Source organism: Globicephala melas, chromosome 11 (genome assembly GCF_963455315.2).
Source record: "Globicephala melas chromosome 11, mGloMel1.2, whole genome shotgun sequence".
Taxonomy (NCBI): domain Eukaryota; kingdom Metazoa; phylum Chordata; class Mammalia; order Artiodactyla; family Delphinidae; genus Globicephala; species Globicephala melas.
The window spans coordinates 26,264,948-26,292,119 of record NC_083324.2 but is presented as its reverse complement, the minus strand read 5'-3'; the positions used below and the strand labels follow the sequence as shown (position 1 = coordinate 26,292,119).

The 27,172-nt window shown below is 41.5% G+C and overlaps 1 protein-coding gene and 1 pseudogene across 2 annotated transcripts in view; both read left to right on the top strand.

Moving 5' to 3' along the window:
- SYNPR (synaptoporin) overlaps window positions 1–27,172 on the top strand; it is a 291,929-nt gene that overhangs the window by 208,424 nt on the left and 56,333 nt on the right. The window lies entirely within an intron of this gene.
- On the top strand, window positions 9,825–10,466 carry LOC115859047 (TM2 domain-containing protein 2 pseudogene; annotated as a pseudogene).

Below are 27,172 nucleotides of genomic sequence, written 5' to 3'. Positions count from 1 at the left end.
ATCATTCTAGATTTAGGGTGGGCCCTAAATCCAATGACAAGTGTCCTTATAAGTGCACAAAAAGAGAGCACACAGAGACACAGGGGAAGGCCATGTGAAGACGGAGGCTGAGATTGAAATGATGCCTCTAAAAGCCAAGGAATGCTAAGAATTACCAACAGCCACCAGAAGCTAGGGGAGAGACATGGTATAGACTCTCCCCCAGAGCCTCTAGAAGGAAACAGCCCTGCTGACACCTGACTTCTGATTTCTGGCCCTCAGAACTGTGACAGAATAAATTTCTGTTATTTTAAGCCACCCAGTTAATGGCAATTTGTTATGGCAGCCCTAGGAAACTAAAACACAGGTTGTGAAAGCAACTGGTTCTCCTGCCCTCCTTCGTTTGGCTAGTGGCCAGCTGTCAATCATCTGGGAAGACAGAGGAATGTTAGGTCAGATCCCAAAAGCCATATAGCACACAGGAGTCATTTCAGTGTCCATTTCTGTGAATGTGCTTTGTGATATTTATCTTCTAGTGCCATTTTGTTTAAACAAATGATGAAATTAGTTTATACCTCAGAGTCAGCTCCCAGTGGATATATGGAAGAGAGGCAGACCCAGTGTTAAATGAGTGGCAAAGCAAAGTGAAGGCTTATGCAGAATCCTCTCTGGTGATCTATAGCATCATAGATTTTTAGTGGTTGTGCATAAGAGGAATGAATAGATAGACAAAGGAAGGAGGGAAGGAAGGAAGGAAGGGATGGAGGGAGGGAGGGAGGGAGGAAGGAAGCGGGGGGGAAGGAGGAAAAAAGACAGATAAAGTAGACCATGATATGACCAGTGGAGACCTTTGAATGCCCCCTTTCGATCAATGCCGTGTAGGGCATTAAGCCCTTTATATTTAATTCACAAACAGCTGAAAATGCTCAGAACGTGCTTGGTATCCACTACGATGACACAAGCTGGCCATGCCTCCACTCTCACCACCCTCACTGTTTCAAGTCAAATATTGAAATGCAGTGAACAGTATCCCAAGCTGAGAGCTAGGAATCTGATTCTTTTTGATCAGTAAAGCACTAAAAACAAAACCAAAAAAAAAGGCAATAACGCATACAGGTATAATCACAGTACACACGTATTTTACTGCATTGGACTTTTTCTCATCCGACTTCTGACATGTGTGAATTACCGTTGGGCCAGGAAGCTCATACTTGATAATTGGCAGCTGTATTTTAACTGCAGGCTTGAAAGTTTTGGGGGGAAAAAAAAAGAGCAGATGTTGAGATGCCTGTTTTGGGGATGTGTAGTGTATCACTGCCTGTCCTTAAACATGCTGAAGGAGACAGAGTAAGTCATGGAAAATCATGGAAAATGGAGCAAAACTCTAAGAAATCTCTGCTTATGGTAACTGCTGGACCGTAGTATAATGCCTGCCTTTGGCTTTCGGCTTTTCAGCACACACATGGCCTTGGCTTCTGCCGCTCCCTCTTCTGGATTTTCCTCCCCTCATCAAGGCCCATTGCAAAATCTACCTCTCGTCTTCCTACCCTGGATAGAACTTCAAGGGAACAGATCACAGATCTTATTAAATTGGAATAATTGATATTTATTGTAGGATAAAGCCACTGGGGACCAGTAATTGAGTGAGAATGTAAACCAGTGTTAATAAGAATTGGGGGGCTTCCCTGGTGGCACAGTGGTTAAGAATCCACCTGCCAATGCAGGGGACACGGGTTTGATCCCTGGTCTGGGAAGATCCCACATGCCGCGGAGCAACTAAGCCCATGCGCCACAACTATTGAGCCTGCGCTCTAGAGCCCGCGAGCCACAACTACTGAGCCCACGAGCCACAACTACTGAAGCCCGTGAGCCTAGAGCCCATGCTCCACAACTAGAGAAGGCACTGCAATGAGAAGCCCGCGCACCACAGCAAAGAGTAGCCCCTGCTCCAGCAACTAGAGAATGCCCGCGTGCAGCAATGAAGACCCAACACAGCCAAAAATAAATAAAATAAATTTATTTTTAAAAAAATAAGAATTGGACCAACCAAGAACTGCAGAGTCCCAAATGAGATTTTTCTATTTCAACATTTCCTAGAACTCCTGATGAATAACCTTGTGCTTTTAGGATGACTTGCTCTTTTGATAGCCTCTGATGTGCTTGTTTTCTCAGTGCATTTAAATTGGGTCATGGGGCAGGAGCCAGCAGTGCTCTAAAGCTTCCCCCAAGAACATGGGTCTGTGATGTGTGTTTAATGTTTTCCCTGTAACAGAGATAAATGTCGTCGGTAATTCTGATTGGCAGGCCCAATGTTTAAGGCTTTTGGAATTATCTGAGTCGCAGGGTCGCAGGAATTGTTCTGCATTCAAATATTTACAAGGCATAATTAAATGGATTAATGATGTGGGGTTCTAGAAACAATATGGTGGTGTTAAATTTTCCAGCAGCTTTCTACTAGTTTCATCATTCCTTTTTCCCCCCTTGTCTATCTTTTCCATTTATGATTTTTGCTTTCAACCCTCAAAACCTCTGTGAACTTCTGATATCTCAGACTTTGCACTGAATTTCTCACTTGGCCCCTCTTGTTACTGCCTCTCAGTATCCAAAGGCCCGAGAGAGTGGTATGGACATATATACACTACCCCTCGTGCTTCTTAGATTAAATCCTCCACTCTTGTCATTCCTCCTCGCTTTGCTTAATTAGATAACATCTGATACAGCTTTGAAGATGTGAGGTGCTGTCCCAGTGCTAAGTGGGATGGTTCTAATTATTATCTTGAAGCCTCGCATCACTGTATTCTCCTTCTTCCCTCTCATTCTTTTCTGTCTCTTAGTCATCTGGGTATGAATAATGAACACAATGTTTCCTTAAATGGAAGAATGGAAATATAGTTGAGTTCTTTTTCCCAGGTTGCCTGTTAGCAGAAATGGAGGCATATCCATGTGCTTTTGGCCTGGGAAAACGAAAAGGGAAGATTGAGACACTAGAATGTGTATTGTGAATGATCACAGTCTTAGAGATTTTTTAAATCACTTCTGTTTTTATTACCAAACCAACAAAAAATTGTTGTAGAGAATTTGGATAATTCAGAAAAACACACAGTTGAGAAGACATATGACATGTGTTTTCATCTTCCAAATTTTGTGTATATAGTATATACTATCATCATATTAATCTATTTTCACACACAAAATAGGGTCAACCTGAACATAAGCATAAGTTTTCTAACTTATGCTTAAACTTAATGCACTGTGAACATTTAAATTACATATTCTTCTCATCATCATGACCACAGGCCCCCCCTCTTATACAGATGGGCCACAACTTATTTAACCAGTTCCCACAGGTGAACAATTAGTTGGTTTCCAATCAACAACTAGTCCAGCAATTAATTGGACTAAAATAAACAATGCTGCAATCAGCATCCTTTATACATAGCCAGCATAGTTTTTTTTTAAATTATTTCTTCAACAAAAATTTCTGAAATTAGATTTGCTGTTCAAAGGATATAAAAGTTTCGTAAGCATTGGCTATTTAGAAAGACACCCAGAAAGTGGTACTAACTCAAGCTGCCCATCTTGGGTGGGTTAGAAAAGGACACCCCATGTCAGAGTGTCTCTTTCCTGGTCTTTCCTTAGCTTAGACATCTAACGCTGGATTGGTCTTCTTTCTGGATGAACATGCTTTGGAAATATCACTTGGATTCTTAGAATGGTTCTAAAGAACGGTCCAGGGCTCCTCATGACTCATCAGCAAGGTCCTGTATCCCTAGGACATCAGTTGTATCAGAGGCAAATTCATGTTTAAAGAACCGCCGACTGGAAACAGTTACACTGGTTTTATGCCAAATCAGAAGAGAAATTGTAAAGGAAGAAGGAATATTAATGCTTAGTGACCACCTATACAGTGCTGACATTGTTTTCTCTTAACAATCTTATAAGATAGTGAAGCTTCACCTTCATTTTGTAGTTGAACTAGATTCAAATCCATCTCTACCTGATGCCAAAGACCATGGTCTTTACTCCCCTCTATAACTCAGTTTTGTAGTTTAACTACTCAGAACAGAGTTCCAAAAGCCATGAAGAGTCTGCCTCTCACTTAGCTCTATGTTCTGTCAATTTTTTCTTTCTCTTTAAATATCAATTTGGTTGGCTTTCCAAGTGTTAGAAAGCAACATTTCTCTTGTTTTACTTGTAGGTCATGTTTTCACTAGAATCCTTGATGTATTATTCTTTTTTCTCTTTGCCTAAAAAATGTAATATAAATTCATGAAGGCTTTGAATAGTGTTATATATGGGATGTCATTTAACCTGCCTTGCAAAGTCTGTTTATCAAAGCAAGAACTACTTGTTGGAGGATGTTAACGTCCTGAGTCAAAGGAAAAATAAACTGTGGGCTTTAGAGTGATCTTTCTACATATGTATTGACTGAATGCTTAAGGAGAATTCTGACATCTCTAGCCGAAGATGGTTTAGGAACCAAACAGTGAACTAGACAAGCTTGTATCCATAAACTGAGGACTCTAGCAAAGATGAGGACAGTATAGCATAGGGGTTATCAGCACAGATTGAAAGCTTTGGAACTGATCTTACCTCTAGGTCTCATTTTCCTTTTCCGTATAATGGGGATAGTAAGGTTTACTTGGAGAATCATCCTAATGGTTAAATGAGTTCATGTGCTTTCAGGTGCTTAGTAGGGTGAGATCAAACCTGAGTTTGATCTCAGTGGATGATCATGGAGGAAAAGATATTTTAAGAAACAGAAAAAAATCATACACTAAGTGAATCTGTACTGGAAAAGCATTAAAGGGATGTAAAAACTGCCTCTCCTAATGTAGACATCAAGGATATAGCATCCCTTTTTCTTTATTATAGAAAAGAAGTACTGTGAAGAACCCAGAGTTACTTCATAAACTTAATTTATTTAATTACAGGAGAAATTCTTCACTTCTTTTGGAACCTTGTTCCTTCCTCCCCCCACCCAATTTGAGAATCTGATGAAGCTTTGAATTCTCCATAGAAACGTGCACATTCACATCATATTTTGCAACTTTGGGGGCACCAATCTATTCCAGGTTAAAATTATCCCCAAACATAGAGGTTGTAGACACATTTTCATTTATCTGAACACGGTCAGAAGGGAGAGGGCTCTAGCTGGGAATACCCGACGCCAAAGCCAGAGATTCTAATCATTGCTGTATGCTGGATACATTCTGTGCCCTTGAGCACTCATAATGTAGAAAAGAAGACAAATAGGGAAATGAATGAGCACAGTGCAATGTGGCAAGAGTGACAATATGCACATACACTGAAAGGAATGATTTCATGATGCAGATTGAGGAGGGAGGGCTGCAAACAATATGATTTCACAAGTGCAGCAGTGATCCCAGGGTCTTTCAGAATCTTCGGAGGTTCTGTGAACCATGTGGCATGTATTTCATCAAACTCAAAGTCCCAAATTACAGGTAACTCAAAGAATCACCCATGTCCTCTCCCACTAAGTCCATCCTCCTTCTCTATATGAGAGAAATGGAACAGGGGATATGGAAGGATGGAAACTTATCAGGAGACATACCTTCATCTTTGATTGATAAGTTTTATCTCACCTATATTATTCTATAATGTCTGGAATGCCCACACCTTGAAATTCCTGAATCTTCATTCAAAATATCTGGAGGAGGGAACAGACACACCACTTCACCTTGCACACACAACCTTGTTTATGGAGGACTCTAGCTGTGTCCCAGGCCTGGAGGCCTGCTTGCTCAGCAAAGGGCTCTAACGTGGACAAACAAGAAAAGGAAGGTACTAAGGAAATGCCCTGGCCATTCAGTGATGCTCAAGTGAGCATGGGAGCAAAATTAGAGCAATTCTCTACTTTCAAGTGTATTGCTAACTCCATTTGCAGTAGCCCATCACTACTAAGTATTTCCCTTTAGACACACCTAAATTCAAATCATAGCCCTACCACCTGCCAGCCTCGGACAAGTGACCTAGCCTCTCTGAATACTGAGTTAACATGTACTGAATGCCACCTGTATCTGTGGTCCTGTCCTAAGTGTTTTACATATGTGGACTCGGCCCACCCTCAAAACAACTCCATGAAGAAGGAATTATTACTATTACCATTGAATATTGCTCAGGATCACACAGCAAGTGGGCAGAGCTGGAAATGGGGCCCAAGCTATTCAGCCCCAAGGCTGGAACCCTCACTCCCAAGGCCATGGTGCCTCCAAGTGCCACAGGTCAATTTCAGCATTTGTGATAAAGGGACGATGCTGACCATTCTTCAGAGTAGTGGTTGGGTTAAACAAGACTGGTTTTGTCAATCGTTGAATACTAGGGTCCCTGACCATAAAGGGAATCCTTCTGGGAGAATCCATAGGCGTGGGAGAAATCAGGTTGGCCACAGAAAGTCACACACCACTGACCACAGCAAGGCAACCCACTGTCTATATCAACAATGCTTTTTATCTGTTCTCTTTTTTTCATCTCGCCACCTTCTGTTTTCTGCACTACTCCCAAGTGACTATTCAAATAGATGAAACTGATAGCATTTCATTTCCTTGTGGTCTTCATTCCTGGCTACCGTGATCCTTCTTAGTGAACAAATGACTTGGCTTTTCTGAAACTGTCTGGGTTGATATGTTTCGTTTCAATTGCAATATGTTCTTTCAAAGGTGAATGATCAGAAACCATTGTTGGAAAGTCAAGAATGCACTCAGAGTCCAAGAGCCAATACAGTTTTGTTTGTTGCTTTAATTACTGTGTAGATGTGCTTAGGTTGTTTGGATTGCTGTTCTTGTTGAAGAGAATTGAAGGCACATAGCTAACCCTTCAGTAAATGTTTTTGAGCCCTACTTTTGTGTATAATGCAGGGCTAGCACTAAGCAAAGAGAAAGGAACTTCCAGAGAGCTCAGACCTGGACCTAGTCTTTCGAGTGGGGCAGGGGGTAGGGGGTACATAACAGGCTGGAGAGATAAATAAGACAAAGAGAGCTACTGTCCATTAGAAGGGTAAAGGAATAGGCTGTGGTGCTTTACAGAGGAGAGAGATTGCATCCATCTGGAATGATCACGGAAGGCTTCCTGAAGGTGGTGGCAACTGAATAGAACTTTGAAGGACATAGAGAATCTAGACTAGGATATGGTAAACCAGAAAGGGTGAAGGACATTCCAGCTATGCAGAATATATCTGGAGAGTAGCATATGATAAAGAGACTTTATGCAGGAGGTTAATTTTTATAAAGAAAAAAGACCTCATTTGCTGGGGTAATAAGTAGGGAATGAATCAAATTAACATCTCTGACTTCATTTCTTACCATTCTCCCCTGTTCCACAATTCCTCCAATACAATACTGCCTCAGGGCCTTTGCACTTGCTATTCCCTCTGATCTGAACACTTTTCACAGATCTTTGCAGTCACTGACTATAACAAAATACATGTTTGTTTCAAAGCACTTTACATACAGTCTTGTTTAATATTCTATGCCTGGCACAGGGAGTCTCACATCTAGTGTGTTCCTATTCCCTGCCCACCCATGTATCTATATCACTTCAAAATACTAGTTTTTATGCAAGCCTAGAAAATTGAAATTCTTGATTTCTCCTTCTGTGAAAATGGAGGTGAAAATGCTTACTTCCCTTGAAGCAGTGGTTCTCAACCTGAAGCACATTAGAATCACCCGTGGACCTTTTGAAACCACAGATGCCCAGGTCTTACACCAGACCAGTTAAGCCCGAACCTCTGCAGCTGAGACCCAGGCAGTATCAGTATCTTGACAAAACTCTCCACATGGTTTTGGTGGACAGCCCTCACTGAGAACCTCTGCTTTAGAAGGAGAAGTCAAGGGCAGTGGCCTTTCCTGATGATACTTCTCTTCCCTGCTCGCTCTGGCAGGGCGGGGTCAGTAGCAGGATCCATAGCAAAGAGACACAATCCGGAAGGCAGAAGCAATACACGTTTCCTTCCTTCCACCGAGGATAAAGGTGTGTCTCCTGTGCGCCTGGCGCTGTCCAAAAGGGATGAAGAGTGTAGGGAACCAGAGAGAAGGCAATGAACCCTTTGGGTCCCCGGAAATGCTCCCATCTCTTGGAGACAAGACTGCTGACTGCAGGGTTTGGTCATGAACCAAGAACAATGTTCCAGTTAGGAGGCCGAAGGAGACTTCCCTCAGATCTTCACTGAACGAAAGGCGTTATTTCCCAGAGTGCAGTGGCATGTTCTAGAATCTCCGTCCCTTTATGAATCAGTCATTGCCTTAGTCCGTGAGGCTTGACATGCTGTTGTTCTTGCTTCTGTCTCTGACCTCATTTCCTGGTGCTCTTCCCTCCCTCAGTACCCTGCAGCCGCACTCCCCTCCTCCAGGACTTGAGATAAAATCCGCCTCCACAGAGGCCTTGAGATACCACCAAGAGCGATTCCCTTCTCGGGACCATGATGTCTGCTCTTCCCTGGGCTCTTTAAGCCTCTGCTTCCATATAGTTGCCTGATTTGCTCTTCCCGGTCTCTGCTCAAATATCACCTCCTCAGAGAGGCCCTTCCTGACCTCTTTATCTAAATAGTGCCCTACTTCCTCTCCATCTCTTTGCTCTGCTTCACTTGCCTTATAGCTTTTATTGTGGTATATTTCCTGTTGGGTGGTTCATTTTCCATTTTCCCTGATAGAGTGTAAGCCCAAAGAGCTGGGACTTGTTCACTGCTGTATCCCAGCTCCTAGCACAGTGCCCAGTACAGAGTGAATGCACAATAAATGTTTGTCATATGAATGAATTCAATAAGGTTTTATTCTGATTGTATTCATACGTATATTTATTTTCTATTAAAGGCAAGTGATACTAGACTTTCAATTCGAGGTAAATGGTCTACTTTTTTTTTTTTTTTTTTTTGCGGTATGCGGGCCTCTCACTGTTGCGGCCTCTCCCGCTGCGGAGAACAGGCTCCGGACACGCAGGCTCAGCGGCCATGGCTCACGGGCCCAGCCGCTCCGCGGCATGCGGGATCTTCCCAGACCGGGGCACGAACCCATGTCCCCTGCATCGGCAGGCGGACTCCCAACCACTGCGCCACCAGGGAAGCCCTGGTCTACTTTTTAAATGAGTTAGTGTCAGGAAAAGAGGAATCAATTTAAAGAAAGATATTAAGTAAGTGGAGGCATAAGTGATCCACAGATGTGATATGACTCACGAGAGTGATGCGAATGACCGGCATTTGGGAAACACTGGTCTAGAAGCAGATCGGCAAACAAAGAAAGAAGCACAAGCCTAGAAGTAAGGGGAATATCATCTAGTCATCCAAATCAGGATGCTGAATGATAAACTTGGCCTACCTGCAACTGCAGTCTCTTACAGTGTTGAGGTACAATTCATCTGGCATTTGCTGAACATCAGCTATGAGCTCAGTGTGACTGGGGGGTAAGTGAGATATAGCATCCAATCCCATTTTCAAAGGTGAACCTCGGAGATAGCCATGGGCCCTATGACAGTAGAAATCAAAATGTGATCAATGCTATAGGAAAGGTCCAAAGAGACCACAGAAGGGTAGCATTTGTTTCTCTGGAGGTAATCAGGAAACCCTTCTCTGAAGAGGAGAAATTTGCATGGGACCTTGAAGAACGGGTAAGATTTCAATAGGCAGAAATGGGGGCCAAACCAAGGCATTCTGGACAGAGGGAACACCAGGCAGAATAACAGCAAATAATATATGGAAATGAGCTCACAGGGCACAGTGAAAAAAAATATCTATGAGGGGCTGCTTGGAGAGGCCTGACCAGGCGGGGCTTGGGTCAGCAGTGCTGGCCGGGGTTTGCTGTTGAGGCCGGGTCTCCGCCACTGGGCCCGGGAAGATGGTGCTGGGTGGTTGCCCGGTGAGTGAGTTACTTCTCTGCGGCCAGGAGGCTTTGCTGATGGGGAATCTCCTTCTGCTGCATTGTGTCTCTCGGAGCCACTGGCACAACACTACCGCCGAGCCCGAGCCCACATCCGCTGGCGCTACCCACCCGGAGGGCGCCACCTGCTCTGTGAGCTGGGGCTATGGCGACCCCACTCTCCAGTCATCCCTTGCTCTTACCTACCCGATGAATTTATAGTGTGAAGACCCAGCGGACCATGTTGGAAATGCAACGGCTTCCCAGGAACTTGGTTATGGCTGTCTCAAGTTCGGTGGCCAGGCCTACAGTGGTGTGGAGCACACCTCCGTCCAGTGCCGCGCCCTGGACGGAATCGAATGTGCCAGTCCTAGGACCTTCCTACGAGAGAATAAACCTTGTATAAAGTGTACTGGACAGTACTTCCTAAGCACTTTGCTCTACTCCTTCTTCCTGGGGTGTTTTGGAGTAGATCGTTTCTGTCTGGGACACGCTGACACAGCAGTAGGGAAGCTCTTGACACTTGGAGGACTTGGGATTTGGTAGTTTGTTGACCTTATTTTGCTTATTACTGGAGGGCTGACGCCAAGTGACAGCAGCAATTAGTGCACAGTTTACTAAAAAGAGTTGCTGCCGTGGCCCAGAGAGGCAAGTCTCCTGAATTCACCTCTACAGGCTCAGAACTCTTCCTTGTTATCAGACCTGACCATTACCTCCCTCTTTGGAGGGAATAGCTTTGGCGGGGGAGGTTTCTTTGGACTGTGGATTTTCAACCCAAACTTTACTTTGCAGACTAGAAATGACAAGCAAACAGTATTGTGGGTATCAAGTTTGTACCTTTCCTCATGTACAAAAAAATATAAAGGATAGTGATTAACTTATAAGCTGCAGAAGGGTTTCCATAGTCTTTATTTCTGTGCACTGCTGTATAATCAATCCTTTGGAGCAAGTGGACCCAACAGGATAAGTAAAGTGAATATTTTTAGCCTTGTGCCTTTTGTGACTGAGTCCTCATGAGGTGAAAATCGGAAGCTGAACCAATGAAAATCTTCAGCAGAAGTAGAAACGGTGATGGATTTTAATACACAATGAAATTCTGACTTTCTGAATTTAAATTGCAGAATAAATGTTGCCAACCTGGAATGCTCGTTTGCGTGTTTTCAGTAGGTAGAGTGAAACTCAAAATTATATTCGTTGTGCTTAAAGCTAAGCATTTGAACTGAGCCTGTTAATAAACCCTATTGTTTCATCATTATTATGTCCAAGAGGGAATATATCCAGTACAGTAATTTCCTCTTTCCAATTATGTTTTGGGTAGCTGAACATGGCTGAGTTCAGCTATCCTCTTGGCAGACTTTTCCTACCAAAAAAGTAGTATTTACCAGTTTAGAGAGTCCATGCTGTAGACTGGTAAAAAAGAAAACAAGATTCATACCAGTAACTATAAATCTGTTCTTCATGATTGGGTAAGAAAATATGAGGGGCCTCGTGCCCTTGGAAAGAAAAGCAGACTCTTCCTTAAAGGATATTACTACTTACTGCTGGGTAAAGTTAGGATGTGATTCGGAGGGCAAAGAGAAACTGAACACATTCTGTCAAAATAAGCATGGTGGGCTTCCCTGGTGGCGCAGTGGTTGAGAGTCTGCCTGCCGATGCAGGGGACATGGGTTCGTGCCCCGGTCCGGGAAGATCCCACATGCCGTGGAGCGGCTGGGACCGTGAACCATGGCTGCTGAGCCTGCGCGTCCAGAGCCTATGCTCCGCAAAGGGAGAGGCCACAACAGTGAGAGGCCCGCGTACCGCAAAAAAAAATAAATAAATAAAAAAAATAAGCATGGTACCAGAATCTCTCAGTGTGGGTTACAGCAGTCAGTCATAGGGAAAGAGACAGCCAAGGTTTTGAGTTCCCAAATCACTGGGAATAAAAGAAAATGTTCTGAATTATAAGTGTTTTTTTTTTTTTAAGAAGATGTTGGGGGTAGGAGTTTATTAATTTATTTATTTATTTTTGCTGTGTTGAGTCTTTGTTTCTGTGCGAGGGCTTTCTCTAGTTGTGGCAAACGGGGGCCACTCTTCATCGCAGTGCGCGGGCCTCTCACTATCGCGTCCTCTCTTGTTGCGGAGCACAGACTCCAGACGTACAGGCTCAGTAGTTGTGGCTCACGGGCCTAGTTGCTCCGCGGCATGTGAGATCCTCCCAGATCAGGGCTCGAACCCGTGTCCCCTGCATTAGCAGGCAGATTCTCAGCCACTACGCCACCAGGGAAGCCCCACTATAAGTGGTTTTTAAAACTTAGTTCCCATCCCTTGCAATCTGAGTTGAAAAGAACTGTTAAATATAAGGTAAAAATGGGGTTTGGAAGGTAAATCAAACTAAGAGCATGCTATTTGGGCAACTTATAAATTCTAGAAACAATCAAAGTAGAACTGCTCAAAGTTTAGTCTCATAATAATTGACATAAAGACCAAGAATCCCAGTTAAAATAACTCTGAATATGCTCTGTCATTATAAAGCAGTTTTCCTAAGAGTTTCAGCTTTATTATCCCTGATTAATATGACCACTGTTCTTATGGTATTAAATGGTGGCAATTATGTAAAAGTTAAAACAGATTTTTCTATTTTGTCCTGAAAGTTCTGTACCACATTGACCTTAACCTTCTTTATAACAGTAATAATTGATGGATTCTTACTTATAATCTCTACACTCTAAGGCAGTATATTTTAAATTGTTGTGGGTCATGAAGAAACTGGACCTTCTCCCCAGAAAAATGAACAGAAACATAAAATTTTGCATAGAACTTAAGAGGGTTCAAGGATGCCCCCTTTTTTTTTTTTTTTTTTTTTTTTTGCGGTACACGGGCCTCACTGTTGCGGCGTCTCCCATTGCGGAGCACAGGCTCCGGACGCGCAGGCTCAGCAGCCATGGCTCACGGGCCCAGCCACTCCACGGCATGTGGGATCCTCCCGGACTGGGGCACAAACCCGCGTCCCCTGCATCGGCAGGCAGACTCTCAACCGCTGCGCCACCAGGGAAGCCCAAGGATGCCCCTTTTTAAAAAGAAAAAGAAAAAAAAAAACTTGTAAGAAAAATCTGGAAAACAAACTAAAATTGAAATCTTACCCCAAATAAGATACTACTTTAAAACCACAAATCCTGCTTCATCTCACAAGTTAAAAAAAAAAAAAAAATCTCCTTAAGGATATTCACAAACCCCATAAAAAGCTATTTTCTTTTAAAAATAAAAGTAAAAAATAAAAAATCATTAATTGTTAATGTTTCCAGGAGGAAGAGCTTGGGTAAAGAGGTAAAAGTCTGTAAGTTATTAAATTTTCTATTTTATAGAAGAAGCCCTTCTCACAGAAAAGGTGATGGGGATCAAAGTTGTTTCCACTGCTAGGCAACAGCCTGAGAATCTTTATATTCCTCTGTGATGATCTGCATTTTTCAGTTTCAGTGTGGCTTCTAGGTGATGCCCATCCTCTGTATTCACAAACCCTGGCCAGATGTGATACAACCTGAAAAACTATTTGAATAAAGGAATATTTTTTTAAATGGGAAAAAAAATATCTATGGACTTCAGTGGAAAACCCATGTAGCACTTGCAATCTGCCTGCTTTCATGTCTCTGTATAACTGATGGCAGATGCATCACCCAAAAGGCATTTCAGGCGATTGTGTCCACGTCCTCACAGAGAGGAGCTTTAGGAAGACATCTCTACTTCCAAATAACAACCTCAAATCCACTCTTTATTTCTGAAAAGAAAATACCTGGGAAACCCCATCCTGTCATTTCTATTGTTATTGCACAGGCAGTGATCAACCACTGCCCTAGATTTGCATTAAAGGGATGCCTGTCCTTGATAAAAAAAAAAAAACTCCAGAGAATGGGGGCATTACTTGCCAGAACCCTGAGAAGCTCTGTGGACCAGGAGCTGCTCTTCATCAGTGCCAGGAATACAGATAAATCTACCCTTGGAACTACCCAGAGTCCACCCCGAGCAAAAAGCCTCTTAATGAAGCCCTTCCTCTCAAGAGGAAAAGAATCCTTGAAAAGAGATGTCCTCTGGTAGCCAAATGCATAAGGCTTCCTTCTCCCTCTCCCCAGCAACCCCCTGATGGGTAATTAATGTCTTTTGCATGGCTTTTTCCTGCTCCTTTGCCATACCACGCCCCCCATGTGTCAAGCCCATGACCTTGGTGATCATTTTTAAAAGTTAGTATGATTTAATCTGGCACTTTATCTTCCCATTGTGCTTCAGAGTTAGCATCCTACTTAATTTTATCCAAGGCCTTTGTCTTGAGTTACAGCATGGAACAGAAGATTCTAGGGAGGACGTTATATTAAATAATGCATAGAGAAATGAACCGTTCTTCCTAGTGGTTCAGGAGCTCCTGCTGGTTCCTAGCTCTTCCCACATGCTAATACCTCATTTTGAGAAAACTTCCACTTCGAAGAATACTACGGGAGAGAAATCTCCCTTTCTCTCTCTGTCTCTGTCTTTCTCTCTGTGTGTGTCTGTTTCTCTCTCAATTAAAAAGCAACCCATGAATTGAACCTCTCTGTTAATCTCCCTTTGTCATTAACATCTCATTTTAAACCAAAGCGCCCTTCACAGAATGTTAATGGCTGTTACACAACCTGAATTTGGAGTCAAATAAACTTTACGGAAAACTGAGTTAAACCAAGCTAAGTAGGTATATTTACCGAGGTCACAGAATGAAGCCTTAATAGGTGGCTCTACACTATTAATCTTCAAGAAGGCTGTGTAATTTGCAGCATTTCCCAAAGTGAGTGTTTCCATGGAACCCTTTTTTGATGGAGTATCTGGAGAGACATGGGTTCATCAGCTAAGTGTTAAACTAGCAAAAAGAGGCCTATGTCGACAACAGATGCTCAGATTTCCCCCTGAGATTCCAACTCCCTGCACAGCTACGATTGTTGCCTGAAAAACCACTAGGTAGGCCAAGTCGTGGGAGTTGTGTTGAACTGGGAAGAGAGGTGGGAATATTCCCTGCAGTTTCCAATCTAGCTTCCCTCCAATCTTCTCATCTGTGTAATGGGGTAATAAATACGTACCTTGAATTGCTAATAGACTTGTCTAATTTGGAATAATATCAGTAAAAACACTCAGCTAAGTAGCAGATGCAAAGGATACATTGAGTAAATAGTCGCTGGTATGCCAAGGTCCTCTAGGGGCTGCTTCTCAAATTTTACTATCTATGCAATCTCACAGGAGCTTGTTACAATGCACATCCTGATTTGGGTCTGGGATGGGGACCGAGATTCTCTGAACTTATTCTCCTAGTTTGAGGACTGTACTTTGAGAAGCAAGCATCTCAGAGATACAAAAGGAAGTGAACAGTCTCAACTTTTTAAAGAGTTATAATATATGGAGGGAACCTAGACATGCAGTCAGCTAGCTGAATGGCCAGCAGAGTGCTGGTACAAACAGTCCACTTTGGAGGGCAGTGTTACTCTTGCTCACTCAGGATTGATGGGGGAGTTTTCCCTTTGAACTGACTTTGAATGATGAGTAGACTTTGAGCAGACCCGGCGTCCTGGGTTCTGGCTGTGCCAGGAAGGCAGCACACTCCCAGAAGTGGGAAAGCATATGGGAAACTTAGGAGATGCTCAGGGGGCGTAGAACAAAAGACACGGTTTGGAGAAGGAGGTATGTATAAAGTGGACCACTGACCTGGATGTCTGAGTCTCAGGTATCAAGAAAATACAATCTAGGAGAGTTTTAAGCAAATGTATGAGTTTCCCAGAGCTGCTGTAACAAAGTACCACAAACTGGATGGCTTAAAACAACAGATATTTATTATCTCATAGTTCTGAAGTCTAGAAGTCTGAGACCAAAGTGTCAACAGGGCCAGGCTCCCTCTGAAACCTGCAGGGGAACCATTCCTGGCCTCTTCCTGGATCCTGGAGGTTTGCTGGCAGTCCTTGGCATTTCCTGGCTTAGTCGTCACATGGCGTTCTCCCTGTGTCTCTGTCTTCACGAGGCCATCTTCTTGTAAGGGTACGAATCATATTGGATCAGGGGCCCATCCTACTCCAGCATGGCATCATTTTAATTAATTACATCTGCAGTGACCCTATTTCCAAATAAGGTCACAGTCTGAGGTACTGGGAATTAAGAATTCAGCATATCTTTTATGGAGGACTCAATTCAACGCATAACAGCAAATATGTATGCCCCCTTTGGGCCCCAGAAATCTCCTCTGCCCTATAGGATAAACTTCAGAAATGACTTTTTCCCACTGGGAAAAAATGAAGGACCATAGCGCTGAAGACCTCTGCCTTCTCTATCTACACCCCTTCCCAAGTATGAAAGATCGTCAGGACATCCCATTGGTCACTGAACTAAGCTGGAAATTCAGGACACTGAGGCTGGGGAAATCAGGGTAGCATTAGAATTCCCACTGAAGCCTTCTTTCCTCTTTTATGCCGACTTCCATAGGAATGTTATGTCGTTCCCAAGGAGCTTCTGGGAGTGTGAGACCCAGAAGCACCATCCCTAATGTGTTCACACAGCAGAGTTCAATAAAATAATGACGTACAAAGTCTTTCTTCCTAAACTCGGTAAGAAGCAGTGGCCTTCCATTTTTTCCCTTTGCTCTTGTCCAATAGAAGACTAATGTAAACACTGTCCACAATGTGAATTTTGTAGGTAGGTGAAAGGCGGCACTGGGCTACTTATTTTATCAAATTTAATTGGAAAATTAAATTTAAAATTTATTTATTTATTTAATTAAAATAAATTTTAATTAAATTTAAAAATTAAATCTTGGAAAAATGGGAACTTTTTTTTTTTTTTGGTATGTGGGCCTCTCACTGTTGTGGCCTCTCCCGTTGCGGAGCACAGGCTCCGGACGCACAGGCTCAGCGGCCATGGCTCACGGGCCCAACTGCTCCACGGCATGTGGGATCTTCCCGGACCGGCGCACGAACCCGCGTCCCCTGCATCGGCAGGCGGACTCTCAACCGCTGCGCCACCAGGGAAGCCCAAAATGGGAACTTTTTTAAAGAAGAAGTGGCTTTCTGTCTTTCAGTTATATACTCTCTGGCTAGATAGACGAATTCGTTGTCACCTAGGTACACAACAGCCAAATAACACTGCCTCCTAATGTCTTCAAGGTTAGCAGCATGAAAGGAGCATTTCACGCAAAACCCCTGCCAGTGTGACCGGGAACAGTAATAAGTTTTTCAAGCCCGTTCTGTCAGACCAATTGTCCATCCCAGATTTATTCAGAGCATCCTTTCTCTGTTAAAATGGAGAAGAACGTTGGCCATGTTATGTGGGCAGAAGAAAGGAAGATGTGGAAATAAAAGGATGTGAAAGGAATATCTGTTTTCAAGGCAGCTGAAAACGAGTTGCAGGCTTGGTGTAGCCGCTGTTCCATTTGAAGAAAAGAAGCCCACGTGGCTACTTGGAGGTGGTAGTTAATTTTAAACCATATTTAAAGACTCCTGAGAAACACATTGGCCCCAATTCAGACCACGGTCAGTTGTCTCTTGGTCCCACTGACTAGAATGATGCAAATACCAGGCCCCAGACATATTAGGCAGAGACCAGCAAGGTTTGACACCCTTATGTTCTCAGTCCTGTCCTAAGCAATTTAGTACATTGGCCAAGAAGGCATAAACCTTGGAAACTGTAATATGGCATGCTAAGAGAAAATAAACGATCTTCTGCAGGCCAGGCTTAATTTTGCAAACTCCATTTCCTGGAGGTAATTGGCCACTGGACACTTACAGGAGGATTAGTCGGCTGGAGGTTTCACCTCCTCCCCTGAAATCTTCCCCAGTCCTTCCAGCCTGAATTAATATTCCCTCCTTTGGGCTCTTTTAGCACTTGATCTGTACGTCAGTTGTAGCTCTTATCACAGTCTCTGTTGGCATTACCACTATTTCTGTGTGTCTTATCTCCCCTACTAGACTCTAGGCTCTCTAAGGGACAAGACTCAGTCCTAGTCATTTTTTTATTTCTAGCATCTAGGACAGGGCAAGTATGCCCTCATTAGATATTTATTGAAAAACTGAAGGATGGAGGGGAAAGGAGGATTTTGTGGGTTTCTCCATCATTATCAAACATCACTTTTGTCCTATCACACATGGTTTCAATCAAATACTTTGGAGGAGAGTTCTGGAACTCTTAAGAGATTCTGAAACTTAAAAGGAATAGGAGACTTTCAAGGGAGTTTACGGATGGTTTTTTTGGGAGCTTAAATGAGTTAACAAGCAAATGCATAAAGAAAACTTGCTAAAAGTAGCCCTACTTCTTTTGGATGGTCTGGAAATGGGTAGGGATGGAGGCAGACTTTGTATCCCTCAGAGTTTGGGAGGTTGCAAGTAACAGAAATTGCCTTTGAGTAACAAGTGAAGTGATTTCTTGGAAGGATTTAGGGAAGTTCACATAATGAAAGGGAATGCTGAGGAACTGGGCTGCAAAAAATACAGGAAACGAGGCAGCTCAGGACATATATATGGTTGAAACTAAGGAATGGCTTCATTTCATAGTCAAATCTGTGCATTGCTACAGGAATGATTCAACTCAGGCCCTCATCCCATTCTTACGCAATGCCACTCAAGGTCCAGAATCCAAAAACATAATCTAGTTGTCTAAGCTGGGCCACACACCCACCCCTCTTAGCTCAGGAATGTTCCTTTTGTAGAACAGATGCCATCCCCCAAGAGATGTGATTCTCCAAAAGAAATCAAGGTGCTATTAATAAGAGAAAGGAGAATGAGTGCTTGGTAACCAAAGCACAGCTAATGTCCACTACCGTTTACCTTGGAAAATATACAAGTCAGAAAACTATTTAAAGGAATGAAACTCCCTTATAGCTAATGGGAAAGATGAGATACTAGCAAACTTTTATTTTTTAAGTAGATTAGACTTGAAATTCAAGTGTGGTACATTTGGACAAGTGCTTTCAAATAGTTTATTCATCATTTGTGTTGCCCACATATTTCAGGATTTTTTTACCTGTTAAATTGCTTAGAAAACCATCTTTTTTATAGAAAGATAAAAGGACCAATCTTGGAAGAAGTCATCAAATAAAGACTAAATCAGAAGTTAGAGTTGGTGGAAACATTAAGGTAACTGAATGTCTGTCAACACTTTCTACTTTCTCATGTGGGTATGGGACCAAGTTACAGCTAGGCGGAAAGATGAACAAACTGAGCTTATTTAGTGAAATAGAACTCTAGGAATTGCATTATTGTCCATTTCCGGTTTCTTTAATTAACACATGAAAATTACATTTTTTCAACAGATAATCATTGTGCATCTCCTACTAATACTCTAATAGTAAAAGCTAATAGTCTAAGCCTTTTAAGTGCCTCTGTGTATCAGACACTCTACTAAGATCTTTATATGCATTTCTCATTTAATATTTATAAGAACTCAATGAGAGGAGGTACTCTCAGTATTAGGAAAATAGGGGTCAGAGGAATTACGTAACTTACCCAAGGTTGCACAGCTAAGTGGCAGAAAGTAAAATAATAAAATAAAATACAGAAAATACTGATGTGGAAAATGAATACACTACACATACATTAATACATACCATTACAAACATGGTTATTAACTTTAGAAATTATTTTCTGAAGCATTTAGATGAAATATACTTGCAAAGAGCAAGTTCCCAATAAGTGCATATTAAAGGCAGGAATTTAAAATGTGATTCAAAAATGTGACTTCCAGGAAATTTTTGTGGGTAGGGAAAAAGATCCATCAGCATAAAAGAGCTTTTTATAGAGAACATGATGACCTGTAATTCTTTCTACTTTCTCTGAAAATGGTTTTCAGTTGTTATATTATGACTAAATTGAGATTAAAAACACTAATTGATTAATTTTTCCACCCTTGGCTCTGTTTGCCTCTTGAATAGTTTATTAAAGGTAGAGGTGTAATGTAGTTCTCCGACATTTTTTTTTTAATCAGAGTAATCAAGAAAATGTGGTATTGGCATAAGAATAGACATATAGAAAAATGGTGTAGAATTGAGTCCAGAAATAAACCTTTACTTTTACAGTCAATTGATTTTTCAACGAGGATTCCAGGCTTGTTAATGGAGCAAGAATAGTCTTTTCAACAAATGGTATAGGCACGACTGAATACTGACATGCAAGAGAATGAAGTTGGACCCCCTATGTCACACCATATCCCAAAATTTAACTCAAAATGGATCATAGATGTTATAAAAGCTAAAAACTATAAAACTCTTAGAAGAAAACATAGGAGTAAATCTGTATGATCTCGGGTTAGGCAGTGATTTTTTAGGTACGGCACCTAAAGCATAAGCAACAAAAGAAATAACAAATCGATTGGATTACATCAAATTAAAGAAAGAAAACAACTTTGTGCTTCAAAGGACACTTCAAGAAAGTGAAAAGACAACCCACAGAATGGGAGAAAAATCTTGCAGGTCATAAACTGAAAAAGGGACTTGAATCCAGAATATATAAAGAACTCTAACAATTTGGCAATAAACAGGCAATTCAGTTTTTAAATGGGGAAGGATTTGAGTAAACATTTATCCAAAGAAGACATACAGATATCCAATAAGCACATGAAAGTACGCTCAACATCACTAGTCATTAGGAAAATGCAAATCAAACCCCACTAAAATGTCTAAAATTAAAAAGACAGATAATAACAAGTATTGACAACGATGAGGAAAAATTGGATGTTCCTACATTGCTAGTGGGATTGTAAGTGGTACAGCCACCTTGGAAAATGGTTTGACCGTTTCTCAGTATTAGGAAAATATGAGTCAGAGAAATTATGTAACTTGCCCAAGGTTGTTAAATCATATGATTTTACATAAACATACTCATATGTTTAACTTACATGTTAAACATAAGAGTATGTTTATGTAAAATCATATGATCCAACAATTCCGCTCCTCAGTGTATACCTAAGAGAAGTGAAAGCATACATCCAAACAAAAATCTGTGCAAGGATGTTCCTAGCAGCATTATTTTTAACAGTCCAAAAGTAGAAACAACCCAAATGTCCATCAGCTAATGAATGGATAAGCAAGATGTGGTATATCCATACAACGGAATATTATTCAGCAATATAAAAGGAATGTTCAACAACATGGATGAACTTTGAAAACATTATGCTAAGTGGGACTTCCCTGGCAATACAGTGATCAAGACTCTGTGCTTCCACTGCAGGGGGCACAGGTTCAATCCCTGGTTGGGAAAGTAAGATCCTGCATGCAGCATGGCACAGCCAAAAAAAAATATATATATATATATATATATATATATATATATATATATATGCTAAGTAAAAAACCCAGTCACAAAATGCTACATATTGTATGATGCTATTTATATGAAATATCTAGAATATGCAAATTTATGGAAACAGAGTATATTAGTAGTTTCCAGGGGTAAGGAATGGGAGAATGGAGTATGACTACTAATGGATAGGAGACTTCTTTGGGGGTGATGAAAATGTTCCAAAATTAGACAGCGGTGTAAGTTGCTCTGTGACTGTACTAAACTCTATAAATATACAAAAAAACACTGAATTGCACACTTTAAACAGGTGAATTTTGTGGTATTATATTATGGTTAATTATATTTCAATAAAGCTGTTGCTTAACCCTAAAAATCATGGTCAGTCATCATCCCTGTGTGATGGTAAGTTTGTGGAGTGACTTGTAGTTCCCGAGACTTGCTATTTTCATACATTTCTATACCTATCCACTCACCTTACCATTCGTCTACAAACTTCTTCTCACTTTCCTTTCCCCATTCTAACCCCTTTCCTGCCATGTAAATGTTCTATTTCTCTTTCATGAGTTGGCTTAGATTTCATCTCTACTAGGAAATCTCCCTGAATCCCTAGTTCAACCTTGAGCTGCTTTTATCTGAAGGTTCCAGTGAACGTTATACACGTCTTCTTTCCAGCAAAGATCATATTCCATGGTAATTATCTGTTTAAGTGTCTGTGTTCCCACTAGTGTATAAGCTCCTTGAGGCATTGTCTTTGTGTTTTGAGGTATGGTACGATGTCTGGCACATAATGGGTACTTAGAAATGTTTACTGATTGAATAAATGAATGAATGCTTAAAGATAGAAAATATAGTGTTTCCGCGTTGAAGGATTCTATGATATCAGGATATTGTCTGATCTCAGAAAGTGTCTTGGACTTAAACCTTAAATACTTTTGTGTGATAAATTCAGATTACCTGTGGAAATCAATGCTACAGTAAATAAATACTGGCCTTCTAAATGTGAGACGCTAACTCAGTCCTTACATGTCTCAGGATAAGCTGAGCTCCCTAGGATGAACAAGTAATTTTTTCTACTTCATAGAATACTCTTGTACAATTAACCAGCTATGTTGTAGGATCCTAAAACATTTCACTGGAGAATTTAGTCTTGGTTGTCAATAAGCCCAAGATATTTTAAACTTTGAATCTTAAGTCTCTTGTGGTGGGAAATAGAGCCTTTGGTGAATAAATTTTATCCAGATTACTGTCCTTCTAAAACAATATCTCAATGCTCTGCTACTTAGGCACATTGTGGGTTGAAACATCTGAACAAAGTTATCACATAGACAAATGGATTAAGAATATACAATGGGGCTTCCCTGGTGGCACAGTGGTTGAGAGGCCGCCTGCCGATGCAGGGGACACGGGTTCGTGCCCCGCTCCAGGAAGATCCCACATGCCGCGGAGCGGCTGGGCCTATGAGCCATGGCCGCTGAGCCTGCACGTCCAGAGCCTGTGCTCCGCAGCGGGAGAGGCCACATTGGTGAGAGGCCCGCATACCGCAAAAAAAAGAAAAAAAAAAAAAGAATACACAATGAATTTTGATCAATAAGACTTTTGGACTCAAATCCCAATATATAAGCAGCTGGTGGCATCTGAGAGATGAGAAGTCACCATCCATGAGCAAAACAGACCCTCAAAAAATTGCCTTCATGGAGTTTACATTATAGAAGTGGAAGAAATGTAAGGGGAAATAATTTCAGGCAGAGAGAATAATTAAGGTAAATGTGATAAGACGTTTGGTAAACTGAAGGAGAACAGGGCGACTGGGACATAATGAACATTAGAAAGCAGTGTGATCATTAATATTATTCCCTGTGGCAGACAGACTTATTGGTCACAATTCTTTATCCACTTCCCCAAACTAGTTTTTGCAAAGCCACCTTTTGTCACCATGGTCACATAGAGACAGATTATATTTCCCTACCCGTTGATGTGGAGTTTGGCAGGTGACTTGCTTTGGCCAATGGAAGGTGGGCAGAATGGTATGTCATTTTCCAGATGAGACCTTAACGGGCATGGCGTATTGCTGCTTACCTTCCTGTGCCTCTTCCATCAGCAAGAAAAGGTCTCCAGGTGGTTGTGCCCCCCTTCATCCTGAGCGCCAGAATTAACATGAATACACCAAGCAGAGCTACTCCAGCCAACCTAGGGACACAAAGGCAGAGGTTGTTAGAAGCCTCTGAGTTTGGGCATGATTTATTATGCAGACTTACCATGGCAATAGTTTACCCATACAGTCTTCGGTACTAATCTTACACACTATTAGTATACCTTTCTTTCTATTTTTCACTTTTTTAAACATTATTTATTGTTTATATAATCTACAGTTACCAAAACATTTCTGAAATTGGCAGGTCATATGTAAGCCATAAATGAAACAAACATGAGCCTAACTACTTTACTGGAAAGAATGAACCTCACCTGACCAGACTCCTAATTTATTCCAGCCATTGTTTAGTAGAAGGAAACAAAGGCCTTTTCTCTTTTCCCCGTTTCTGTTTCCACCTCTACACCAGGACATCTATTCTTCAGTTCCATAGTTTGAAGGTTTTCCATTACTTAAAAAAATATACAACTCTGTAGCTTGTAGTGTATGTTTTGACATCGTTGTATGTTAGTACTAGTCACTCAATAGATGGGCGATTCCTCAACAAAGAAAAATCCACCGAACGAAGTGTGAAGTTATTTTTATAAATATACGCTGTTTATGGCTCATTTTCAGAATTTACAGTTCCTAGGTGAAATTTTCCAAAAAGGGGTCAAGCTTTCATAACTTTGTATTCCAAACTTGAACCTAACAGGAATACAAAGAGAAAATTAAGCTCATCAGCTGTGATGAGAACTATCATAGGACTTCCTTGTCTTGAATCTAAATACTAAAAATTTTCTCAAAATATATCAGTCACTCAGCAAGGAGTTCTTGGGTGTAGGTCCACAAAACATGTCAAGCCATACAGAGGCAAGGGGTTCGGGATGGGGAAAATGGGTGAAGTCAGTCAAAAGGTGCAAACTTCCAACTATAAGATGAATAAGTATTACCTGGGGGTATAATGTACAGCATGCTGACTGTAGTTAACAATACCGTATTCTGTATTTGAACGTTGCTAAGATCATAAAAGTTTTCATCACAAGAAAAAAAATTGTGACTATATGTGGTCATGGATGTTAACTAAACTTATTATGGTAATAATTTCGCAATATATACATAAATCATTATGTTGTATACCTAAAAATAATACAAGGTTGTATGTCAATTACATCTCAATTAAAAGAAAAAGGGTGAGATCCCTGCCTTACGTAAATGTACCCTGAGAAATGACTCTAACAGTTGAAACTGCTGGGAGCTGTCTTAATTCGGGTACCCCACAAGGCAGACCTTGTGACAAAGACTTGGGAACAGGGAGCTCCTATGTGAGGTGATCCCAAGAGGCACAAGCAAAAAAGTGAAGAAAGTGAGACAGAGAAGGGAGAAAAGCCAAAAGAATTTGCATTAGTTAGCAGGTTACCACCATGGGCAACTGGGACCCGATCCTGCTGGCATCCTCTGAGAAACTGTATGGAACACACCCAAGGCCCCTAAGACCAGGGGCCAGGGAGGCTGGGACTTTTATCCCCAAGTGTTTACAGGCTGCATTCAAGAGAGTTAACCCCGCACACACTTCCAACTGCCCTTCTCTGCAGCAGAACAGGCTTCCTCGGGCCAAGGGAGGCCCTCAGACAGAGAAGAGAGCGTAAGATGGGAGCTTTATCAACATCTCCAGCAGCTGCCTGCACTCAGGTAGGCCAAGGAAATACAGTACAAGGCATCACCTGTGTCTGCGACATGGCACACAGCTATTCGTTCCATCAGATATAATGACAGTATTTAGTGAGCACTTACTCTGTACCAGGCACAGTGCTAATAAGCTTTTTATGTATATCATATCATTTAATCCTTGCAGCAACCCGAAGAAGTAGATACTGGGATTAGCATCCTCTGCAGACAAAGAAATTGAGAAATTTGCTAAGGCGACAAAGCAACTAAATGGTGGAGGTTTGAACGTGGGTAGTCAGACTCCAGGGGTCTAAACAACACTTTACTCATGAAGGGCTAAGTGCAGAAAACAGAAGCACGGGTAACGCAAAGATGGGGAAAGTAGTGAGGCATGTAATCCTCAGAAAAGGCTTCATTGTGGAAATGTACTTGAGCAGTACTTTAAGTGGGAAAGTGCAGAAAAAGAAACGAGCCTGTGCATGATAAGGACGGGGGAAGAGGAAGACGGAAGGGAGCTGTAACATAAGGAGCATGAATTCAGCAAGATATCCTCATTGGAGAGTACACAGAGCTGGTCCTTGTTGTGGAGTAAGGCACATATAATATTGCATGTAATTCTATGTTTATTATCATCTAAATCTTCATCTCATAATCTGAGATAAAGGTGTATGCCCTCTAGGTGAGGCGTGCACAGTCAGCTGGATAAAGGATGTCTAGGTAGTGTCATCTACAGTTCCAATACAACAGCCCTTTATTCAGTATTTGCCAAGGACAGGGAACTAATACATACTCTACACACTCATTGGCTGATGACAATAAAAATGATTGCTTAGTGTGATGATGTGCACATGATAGGTACTCAGTATCAGGCCGTGCATGCCCATATAACCTGAATATCAAAAACGCGCATAAGAAAAATGAAAAATTTGGGGAAAGTAAAAAATCTTCATTTAGAGCAGCGCTTCTCAAACATTAAGTCCCAAGACCCCTCTACATTCTTAAAAATGATTAAAGACCACAAAGAACTGTTCACTTGTGTAGAATATGTCTATGAATATTTAGAAGATCACCGTGTTAGAAATCAAAGCTAAGAAATGTATAAAATATAAAAATATGCAAATACACGTTTTTATTAGCCATCAGAACAATGGCTACGTCCCACAACAGTTTTCCTTCTGGAAAACTCCACCGTATACCTGCAAGAGAATGAGATTGAAAATGACAAATAATATCTTAGTATTATTGTGAAAATAGTTTTGATTTCATGACCCCCCTGGAAGGGTTTCAGATATCCTCAGGGGTCTTTGAACCACAGTTTGAAGAGTTCTGATCTACAATTTTCAGAAACATTAAGTATTTCCAGGGAGCTAAATAAAAATATTGAACATGAAATTACTTGCAAGACTTATGTGCAGCATATATTCACATGGTTTAGACCTTGATTTCTAACTATCAGGGGAAGAAGTTGGATTTAGCTTCTCTCTCTTCCATTTAAACATTCTATGACTCAAGAAGAAAAAAACATAGGAGAAGCATTTTTGGTTTTGTTTTGTTTGAAATCTTTCCAATGACTAAATACTGTTTTCCTTTTGAAGACTTTTTGGACCCTTCAATGAATAGCTTGGTATCACTGGCCTCATTGAAAAATTCAAAGTCTTTCTGGTAGAATCCTTGCTAGACATTGTATACAATGGTCTTTCATGGAAGATTGCTCCAAATTGGGGTGAGTTATTTGGAGACAGAAGTTCAGGAGGCTGGCTTGGATAAGCAGCATGGGATTAAGCAGGACATAGAACAGGACTGCCTGGGACCACAAACATGTATGTAGACTAGGATGGGCGATGGGAGGAAGCCACCTCATGCCTTCCCCTGGGCAGTGTGAAGGACAAAGTCTCATTCTTGATGTTAGCTTCAAAGGCACCAAGTCATTCCCTAAGAGTTCTTTTCCAGGGATGGTGTGGGGTGGCCCTGAGGGTCTCTGTTCATTCCCACAAGAACCAAATATGCAAGAAAGACATTTCCCTTGAGCCAATTCCCCAAATAATCATTTTGCTGAAAGATAGATTTTTCCCTCCTAAAATATTTCCAATGTATTAGCTGCACTGGACCAAGCCCTGTACCACACTCCAACACACACACACACGCACGCACACACACACACACACACACACACACACCTACATCTTTACCAGCCTTCCAGTTGAGGAGCATCTTTAACCTCAAACGTGGCGGCAAAACGGCTGTGGTAAAAGTCTCCTTGACAG